This window comes from Pinus tabuliformis, chromosome 4_2 (assembly GCF_031772625.1).
Source record: "Pinus tabuliformis cultivar Carrire ecotype Pingquan chromosome 4_2, CPIR1, whole genome shotgun sequence".
NCBI lineage: Eukaryota > Viridiplantae > Streptophyta > Pinopsida > Pinales > Pinaceae > Pinus > Pinus tabuliformis.
Window position 1 is genome coordinate 785,757,518 of NC_142304.1, and position 11,118 is coordinate 785,768,635.

Here is an 11,118-nt window from a genome sequence, read left to right on the forward strand (position 1 = left end):
ATGACAGTGATGTATAAGATAAATCCACATCCACAAATGCTATCTTGTGATGCACCATCAAGATATCCCGCTGGGTATTTAATCACAGGTTTTGAATGAATGCGGGGATGCTCTTGAGTGGGGACCCTATGTAAGACAGTCTCAAAATTGTTCCTGATACAATCCATCACCTGTGCTCCCAGGACTCTTTGATTGTTGAATATAATGTTATTTCACCATTTCCATATCTCCGAGATGAATATGGCAGGGAGGAGATGCCCGTTGCCAATTTGTGAGCACCACCATTTCAACCAGGTTTCAATATCATTGTATTACAGAGCGGGTAAAGTATAAAAGATGGCTAACTATTGCCAGAGCACAGAGACCTCAGGGAAATTTATAAACAGATGTAGATTGTCTTCTGCTGCCCACCCGCAAAGAAATCAGTAACCAGGCCCAGACCAGTTTCGTTTCTGGAGATTTTCCCAGGTCAAGTTTTTATTATTCCAGACAAGCGAGAGGAATATAGTTGTTTTAATGGGAAGGTGTGGGCTCCAAAATTTTGAAAACTAGCCATCCATCAGTTGATTTATTTGCAAACAGCATAGTCTGTTATATGTATCCGCGACCAATATATTTTCTTCTTTCATTTTACCTTCCCAGGGAATAGAGTCGTGCGCCTCTTCTCTGTGGATACCTGATAATCTCAATTGTAAGCAGATGTTATCCCATGCTGCTGCTGCAGGTCCTTGAAGATTTAGATATGAAGAATTTTTCCAAACTGGACAGTCGTTTACCCAGGTATCAATGAGTTGATGCCAAAAATAAATGGCTTGGAGATTTAAACATTGTATGACAAGGTCAGGGAAAGGCCCAATATCCACCAGATCCCAAATACAGACGTGGCCAATGATAATGTGGTGTCCTGTGCCGAGTCGCCATTGTATCATCCTTAGAAGTGTATGGCCAATTTTTTTGAAACTGCGCCAAATTGCCAAATTGCGAAGCCTGTGGAGGTCGCCATTGTATCATCCTTAGAAATGTATGGCCAATTTTTTTGAAAATGCGCCAAATTGCGGGTCTAACCCGCCCTCAAGTGTTGGTAAACATTCCAAACAAGTAACTAGGATCCTCAGGGTGGAAATTACGGATTCTATAGAGGTGTGGTGATTTTTCCGGTGGAAATTACGGATTCTATAGAGGTGGTGATTCTTCCAACACCCCGCGAGGTGGCGATTCTTCCAACACCCCGCCTCAAATGCAGATCAGGGTAATTGAACTTGGATCCAAACTCTGATACCATGTGGAGGTTTGCCAGTACACCAAAACCCACAGGTGTTGGTAAACATTCCAAAGCAGTGACTAGGATCCCCAGGGTGGAAATTCCATAGAGGTGCGGTGATTCTTCCAACACCCCCCTCAAATGCAACTTAGGGGGAATTGAGCCTCGGTCCAAGCTCTGATACCATGTAAAGGTTTGCCGTTACACCAAAACCCGCATGTGTTGGTAAACATTCCAAACTAGTAACTAGGATCCCCAGGGCGGAAATTACGAATTCTATAGAGGTGTGGTGATTCTTCCAATAGAGCCCATATTGTGTTGAATGCGGCCCATATGCATCCAGACTTTAAAGTCCATGCTTTTCAAATATTTTTGTTTTATTACTAGACACCATATGCAAGTGCCGAATATCCCATGCCAAATAGATTTTAGGAGGGCGTGCCCAAACCTCTGCAAATCAAGGATGCTCCAACCACCCAGCCACTTTGGCAAGGTTATGTAATTCAGCTTTGAGAGACAATATTTCTTATTCTTCCACATGCGAGACCAGATAAAATGTGCAGTGGTTTCATTAAGCTTTTTAATAATGAATGAAGGCAATATATATAAATGTGCCCAGTAGACACCCACTTGTGTTATCATCGCTTGTACAAGAGTAAAACGCCCTCCCATTGAGAGACATCTGAATTCCTAACTGGAAATTTTTTGAAAGTATCTGTTGACCAGCCATTGCTAGTCTGAGATTCTATACTTACAGGGCTTTAAATGATAACCAAGGTATTTTAAACTAGTAGAAATACATTCAGAACCAATAACAAATAAATTCGCAATATAGTTAGTGTTCTGAGAAACCCCTTGTGCATGTATGATGGCCGATTTGATTTTGTTCATGATAAGGCCCGATGCATTTCCAAATCTATAAAAAATTTGAAAAAGATGGAGCCATGCAAACCTGTTTAGGAACCCCATGATAAGCACATCGTCCACGAAGAAGCTATGTAAGATTTGGATATTTCTCTCAATTTTAAGTGGAAGAAAATGTCTAGCAACAACAACATTCGATATGTGTAAACTCAGCCCATCTAGTGCAGGAATAAATAAAAGGGGAGATAGCGAACATCTCTGTCAAAGGCCTCTTCTCGCCTTGAAGTATGTCGTTGGATATCCATTTATGATAAAGGAAAATTGGACATTTGTAACACAGGCCATGATCCATTCGATGGTAAGGGTATGTATACCAACTTTATGAAGGACCAATCTCAAAAAACCCGAATCCAGGCAATCAAATTCTTTTTTCAAGTCCACCTTCATGATAGCTACCCCAAGTTTCCTTGAGTGGATGGAGTGTAAACATTCTTGAGCAGTAGCGACAGCATCATGGATCTGACGATGTTTGAGGAAGCCAAATTGTTGTGGGGAGATGAAGGATGAGAGAATGGGTCTCAGGCGGTTTGCAATGGATTTTGAGATGATTTTATAAACAAGGTTACAAAGTGAAATAGGTCGGAAATCAGAGAATGTATGAGAAGCGGGTTTCTTCAGAATGAGGGTGATATAGGTAGTTCTAATATCTGTTTTCGTCATTTTAACAAAATAAGTTGACTGTTATGAAATTTTTTTGTTCGTATTTAGCGAGAAAATCACTCGTGATTAGAAAATTGCACGTCAAATTCCATTCCTACTCATCTAATGATCCCTGCTCGTCTAATGAACCAAGTGGCAGACTCCACCATCCCAACATTTTGGAATGTCATGCCTTAGTCCTCCCTATTTCTAGACACCATGCACATGGCTAGCAATTCCATTATTACAAGGAAAGGTTTGTTTATTTTAGAATTTTCATAGTTGAGAATATTGTTACATGTTTTTAAAAATGTATATATGTTTTAACTTATATATCAATTCTTTTTATAATTAATAATAATTTAAAAGAAAGTTATAATCTAGCTTATATATATATATATATATATATATATATATATATATATCTATCTATCTATATATATATATATATATATATATATATATATATATATATATATATATATATAAAATCTTAGCAGTGTGAGATGTATCATAAGGGACTTATTTTGATGTCTATCATGGATGGATGGATTTCTATCTATCTAATTTATTTGAGAACATTAGCTTTATTTGAAATGTATGCTTATGAACTCATTGATTTACCTGAAATAATTAAATAAAATTAGGAAAAAAATATAAACTACAATTCCTTGATTTTTATTATTATTAGTAAGTAGGATTACAGTAATTTGCATGTTAACCACAACTAATTTTTTTTATAATTAATAATAATTTAAAAGAAAGTTATAATTTCGTTAATTTATATGATTTTTTAAAATATCCGCAATGTGAGATGTATCATGAGGCAATATTTTTGATGTCTATCACGAATTGATTATTTTCCATCCATTTAATTTATTTGAGAACACCTGCTTTATTTGAAATGCCTACTTCTGAACTCATTGATTCATGTCCATTGCCTAAAATAATAAAATAAAATTAGAAAAAAAAATGCAAACTACATGTCCTTGATTTTTATTATTAATAGTAAGTAGGATAATAGTAATTTGCATGTTAACCACTATTAACTCATACTTTTCAACTACGGAAACAACCAATCATCATGTCGAAATATTGCACCCTGTCATAAGGCGACATGTGGAAAAAATGAATGCTGATATGAGACATGGTAGTGGCAAACCTAACAATTTATGTCGTCACAAGTTGTAACATAAATCTAATTGAAACTTCGTTTAGCACTTTGTTTTTCAAATAAAAAAGTAAATAAAACATAATAGATCAATCTTACATGCTAGATGTGATACTTGGCATATCACAAAAGAATTATTTCCAATGAAATACCCTATATCACATATCAATATTTTATTTTCTTTGTTTCTTCTAGCACACCCTATGTTCCTCTAAAAAATCTATTCTACACAACATTCCCTATATCACACAGGAAAAACATTTTATGTGACATGCCCCATTCTTGCATGAGAAAGTTATCTTCCCTAAGACCTTTTAAATTGAAGAAATTTTCTTTCACCTAATGTATCTCACCAAAGGAAAAAATTATTTGTGCCATACATTGCACATACAAAAATATTTTCTTGCAACATAGACTTTTCTTCTTCTTTTTTCCTTTCTTCCTTCCCCACCGATCACACCAAATTAACTTATTTTCCTACAAAATGTTTTAATTTTTTAATATTTCTTACAAGGTATCACATAGGGAATTTATCTTTCCGAGGGCAAGAAAGTTCTTCCTTCTTTATCATGACCTAATATTGTCTTTGCATGCGATGTATTGCACCCAAGTTTCCACAAAAAATTATGTCTCCAATAATCTCTTCCTAATGACAAACAACATATCATGAAAATGCTTTTCTTGTGGAATACACAATGTATCACAACGAATTTTTATTTCATGTCATAATATATTGCAAGATACATTTATATTCTATTATACATGTTGTGTCACAATATATAATTACATTATGTGATATATTTCATATTGCACAAGATATTTTATCCATGCCAATACATAGAATCTCCAATATCTTCTTCATCAAAACTTTTTAAGCCTTTGATAAAAACTATTTAAGGTTACACTTCCAAATTAACTCATTCCCAACACCATTCAATCACCCTTCATCATAAAAATGAGCATTCCACTAAAGATTTGAGTAACCAAAGAATCAAAAGATATAAAAATTCTCATTTTATGAGCAAGTATGCTTTCCTCATAGGTTTAAATTCCTATAACAAACACAATCCTCCTTTCCATCACCCTTCATCATAAAAATCAGCATTCCACTAAAGATTTGAGTAACCAAAGAATCAAAAGATATAAAAATTCTCATTTTATGAGCAAGTATGCTTTCCTCATAGGTTTAAATTCCTATAACAAACACAATCCTCCTTTCCATCACCCTTCATCATAAAAATGAGCATTCCACTAAAGAGTTGAGTAACCAAAGAATCAAAAGATATAAAAATTCTCATTTTATGAGCAACTATGCTTTCCTCATAGGTTTAAATTCCTATAACAAACACAATCCTCCTTTCCATTAGTACATGTAATGCATGCATTCAAGGTTTACTCAAGAAACATTCTCCAATTTCACTATAATTATTCTTGATAAAAATTTATATTTTGTAGAGAAATGGCTGAGGCTTCACTTACCAACAAATCTCCAAGAACATAGATTAACATGCATAATAGATTATATGATCTCATTTACATGAGTGTATAAAATTTTACCTCCTAATACTCTCAAAAACATTTTTTAGGAATAAGTCTTCATGATTTCAATCAATAAATACTAGTAGTATGCATAATCATAACAATTCAATAAGATGAGTGAACAAGGACTTATTGCTAGGTGGATTTTCTTAAAAGAGTGGCTCAAATTGAGCTTTATGCATAGGTTGCTTCTAACTGCACAAATGAACAAAAAATATTACAAACATAAAATAACAAAACAACACTAATAAATGAACATTCAAGAATAAGTGAATGAGCAATTTAACATAACTAGAAAACTAAAATACAACAAGAATGTTATGGGAAGCAAAGAACTTTTATTGATAATGGATAGAAGACAATATGATATTTTCTAGAGATAGAATAGGATATATGAAGCTCATGTATCCCTTTGATATATCCTATAGAAAGTTCCTCCTTTCTCCCCATGTAGGTTCTTACTCTCTGCTAAGAAGTTGTTAAAAACTCTATTGTGGAAGTTCACTAATCACAAAGACATACTATACTTGTATGAGGATGTTTAAAAGAAATTTTCATAGCATGGCCTTGCTTCTTACCCTCCTTTAAATGGCCCCAATTTATGGTATTATAATAAAGCTCAAGGCTCTCAGAGTATTCACCAATTTAATGAAATTTGATTCTTGTGTGGTATTTTGATGCTTGAAGTGGGCATAAGGAGTTCTTTGGGGACTCATGTACTCCTCTTAAATGTGCGTAAGTTCAAGGTCAAGTTGTTCAAACCTCATACTTACAAATGGACACAAATATTTATGGTTTTGAAGTTTTTTGTCTCATTAACTATCACTTTCTACATATCCAAGTGGTTTTCAAAGGAATTCTGATGTGATTCTATGGAATTAATTAGTGGTAGTTTTGTGGAAATTAATTAGAACCTTATTTGTGATATTTAACCAAATGTTTTTGAACAATTGATTGATATTTTCATGGAGCCTTTTTTTCTGTGATGATTGCAATCTTCTGGAAATCAATTATCTAGTTTCATAAGCAATTTTTGAGTGATAATAGTTTCCCCTTGATGTATAAGGTTAGGAACATATATATAGCGAAAATACATCATTTTTTTCTAGTGGTATTGTCAAACTGATATTGCTTGGGAAATAGATCTTGATCCAAGAGAGTATGAGGTCTTGAAGGAGACATAGAGGGGCCCACCTACTAAATAATCATTCCATTGAAAGAAATATATAAAAAATAAAAATGAGGCAGGCATGTCCCATGCTCATCATAATGACTATCTATAATAAGGCTACATTGTTATACAAGAGAGACATTGTCAAATATTTTGAGAACGTAACTGTTGATGTTGAAGCAGATAATAATATTTCCCTCAAGGATGCTAGTGGTGGTAGAATAGATTTATGACACAAATATTTCCATGGAAAGACACAAATGGAATTGGTGTGAAATCGCTGGTAACGTGTTCCAGCCAAGCTCATAGGTCTTCCAAAAATATGGGAGACTGCAACTGTTGTAAGGTAGGAGCTATCTATATGTGAGAGAGTGTTGAAGTTGGACATCAAGGGATAGATGGAATTATGAGTAGTAATGACTCTCATGGCTCCATTTGAGGTACATTACTATACATAATAATGAGAACCAAGATACCACATCATTCTTGGAATGAGAGAGTTGATGTCAATAGGAAGGAAGACATGATGACCTAGGGAAAAGGTCCCTAAGAAATTCACTAGTAGATAATGCAATGCTAAACTATGAATGCCTAAATTGAGGGCACAATGAATGGTTCCAATATAAATGGAATGGATATTGTGGGGATCCCTTGGTTGTAGCACAATTAATGAAGGAAACATTAAAAAAAACTGAGATAGGAAAATCCCTAGAGTGAGAAGGACTTCTAGCGGGGGAATTTTTACAAGTCATTATTTTGGCTGAGAAAATGAATTAGTTTATGAGGATATATGTGATGGTGAATATCAAATAGGAAATTGCTAAAGGCCATTACTAATGTCCCAATAAGATAAAAATAGGGATAAATGAAGATATTGTGACCAATGGTGATTAGAATTATGTTGTAGCAGCTACAACCACCCTCCAAAATTTTGGCCTACACCAATTTCGGAGCCTCCCCTGAAGACTGGACACACTCCAGTTCACTTCATGAGCTCGCGTGAGTCCTTATATCTACCTTTCTTGCTCATTACATTCAAGTCTCTGCATGTTGATGTATAAGTCATGCTTGCGACCATGTTCTGGTTATGCTTAAAGTCTTCGCTTCGTATGTGCTTATTGTATTCACTATGAAAGCATCTATCACACTCACACACAGAGTCACATTCACTGTTGCACAAGCATCGTCTCAATCAATGAACAAGAAATCATGAGTGTCGCGCTTGTCGCTTACATCATTGGCCAGTCTTCTTAAACATATCTGTCTGGATGATTTGGTCGAACTTCATCGTCAAGTGATGCGAGTGTGTGTCGTATGATCACCTATGCATATTTTGATTGTTCACACACTCATCCATTTTTGCTGAAGGTTCTGATGACTTGACTCCCCTATGACATCCATACCATCACCCTGCCATCGACTCAATCGATTGTCAACTAGGACAATGTAGAAATACCAAGCTAGTATTTTCAAGCTGCGTTGTCTGCAAGCAATCCAATCATCTCTCATGTTGGTCACCTGGACAGTCGGTCCTAACAGTCACCCTCGGAATGACTCCCCTCAAAAATTACGCAGAGGCCAATGACCTCACTTTCTCAACTCACTGAGGAAATTGTGTAGATAGGCTAGAAAGAAACCAAGAGCCCATCCCTATCTCCCTCAGAAAATTGTACAGGTTTCCCAGTCAGTCATCCCAACAGTCGACCAACTGTTCATCTTAGAAATTGTGAGCATTCATGAGCAGAATTTCTGTTGCCCATTAGTCAGCTTAGCTCATAAATCATAGAGAGACGGTCAACAGGCTGACCTCCCAGCCTCATTGTAGTTTTCCTTACCAGCAGCCCCTAGCAGTAGACTCATCTCATAAATTGCGAGCATTCATGAGCAGACTTTCTGTTGCCCATTAGTCAGCTTAGCTCATAAATCATAGAGAGATGGTCAACAGGCTAACCTCCCAACCTCATTGTAGTTTTCCTTACCAGCAGCCCCTAGCAGTAGACTCTCAGTTCCCTCTGGGAATTACACAGCTTCTGCTGCTAGTCTCCTGAGTATCCAACTAGTAGTTCCCTCTGGGAATTGCGCAATTTTGGCTGCTAGTGACCCCTGGCAGTTCCCTATGAGAATTGTGCAGTTTTGGATTACAGTGACCCAGGCAGTTCCCCAGAAAAACTGCACAATCCCTACTTGTTGACCCTTCATGCTGCCCGGCCCATTCCTCAAGAAAATTGTGAAAATATGGCTATCTAACCCTACTGCCCGTTCATTTTGAAAAATGTGTACATCATGTCTACCTTGCCTTTCAACAACCCGGACTATTCCTCCCAAAATATGTGCAATTTTTCCTCTCAGATGAGCAAGACCTTGTAGACAGTTAATGTCAACTCTGATCATCTGTCTCCATCTCTCAGTGACTCTTGCATAGTTTTCATCCGCACTTACCAAGAGCCATCATCCCACATCATAGCCTTGCTTCCTCTCTCGGTCACCTACACCCGAACAATCATGCGTCATGGTAGACTAGGAGGTTTTGGATTTGATGTCGTCTTGTCATTTGTGACTACCAGTACATGTACACCAACGACCATGCAAAGATGACGAATGGGATGAAATAAGAGGGCACATGCAAAATGATAGGTTCACCAACGGAAAAATGAATGAAGCATGCGAAGCAGACAAACACGACGAATAGGCACCTTCATGAATATATGAGCCTGTCAAGTCTTCCAACATGCAAGCAAGGAATAACATGCTAAAGCTTCATCGAGTGAACCAAGCACCATAAAGGAATCCACACACTTCTCCATGTGGAGGAGAAGATATGATACACCATGAAGACATCCATCACCCAGTAGCACTATAGCTCGACATGTACTCCAACAGTAGCACAAGTGTACCAGCATTATCATGTCAAGTCATGTCGAGTCACGTCATGAGTCATGTCACCCACATCTTGACTATGGGCTTGTTGTCAATCAATGTGATGTAACGTGGAAGTCCAAGAGACCCACTTGCTGAACAAAGAGTCATGTAAGTTGAAGAGTCATCAAATTAAAATGTTCATGAGAGTAGTCGAACAACCATAAGGGTCATTTTAACCCTTGGCTATAAATAACCCCTCATTTGTACATGAAAGGAATTTTCACCTCACCTCCTCCCACATAACCGAGAGAGTCTGTAATCATTTCTTTGAAGAGTAAGTAGTGGCTCCAATTCCCCACTGACGGGGCTAGTGATGTATGGTGTAACGATGTGTCTTGGAACTTTCACTTAATTTAGAAGCTTTTTAACACGCTAACACATTTTCACACATGTATTGTATTTGTTGTAAGGCTGATATTTCACACTTGTAATGCATGTTGCTTTAACCTGTGCTCTACATGTGAATGGATCCATTTGTTGTAATGCATAATATATTAATGGAAATGTGTTGTATATGTTGTTAATGTTGCCCCGTCCATGTCGACTACTCTGTCGGACATCAGACAGACCTTTCACATGAAAACTGCTATAACAATCATTGCGCTCATTTGGATTGATCTGTGAGTGTTGTGCATGTTATCTTACCTTGTACATTGTGACTGCCACATCCGAGTGTGCTGCTCCATCGTAAGCTATGTATGTCCTTTTATGTTGTGTGTTCCTAGCTGAGTTGGGACTGATCCCTTTCAACTTGGAACTCACCTTCACTCTCTTCCCCTCACAGTGAAAGAACCATTGACACAAGTATACTTACACTCACCAGGCATGTGAACCTTACTTTCTGAAGACAAATAAGACCACTCTCATGTGCTAACAAGCAACGGTTGAGTCAAATCCTTAAGATGATGGCAACCGGGGCATCATACCGAATGGGAGTCCCACACCAAATGGTGTGAGGTATAGTTGGTACTTCATACCAGGGTGATCCCCTAAATGTTGGTGGGTCCAGCACCATCAAACTAGGAAATGAAAACATGATATGATGTCTCTACTTCTGAAAATATTTGTACACTTTCTAAGATAATACATTAAATGTTCATAAGAATGTACAAGCACAAATATGTGTTCTGCAATGAAACAACAACTTTTGTAATGGCACAAGAAGACAACTATAAAGGGTGGGGCTCTATTAGCTAGTCTTGGTATGGGGTCATGGGTCAAATTTGATCATGAAATTGGCTTAATAATGGTGGGGGAATGATAGGACAAATGAAAATGCCATGACACATCAATAGTGAGCAACCTGTGTGGTACCCATGAGCATGGAGGGAAGTTGGTAGTATGGTGACAAGGAAGCATGAGGTCCATTTATAGGCCTAGCAAACAAATAGATCCTAGAGAAGAGGGTGTTGCAACATGGATGGAGATACTATAAGGGGTTTTGAAATAATGAGATTATCCATGTGTATTGGAAAATATCAACTACATATGAAC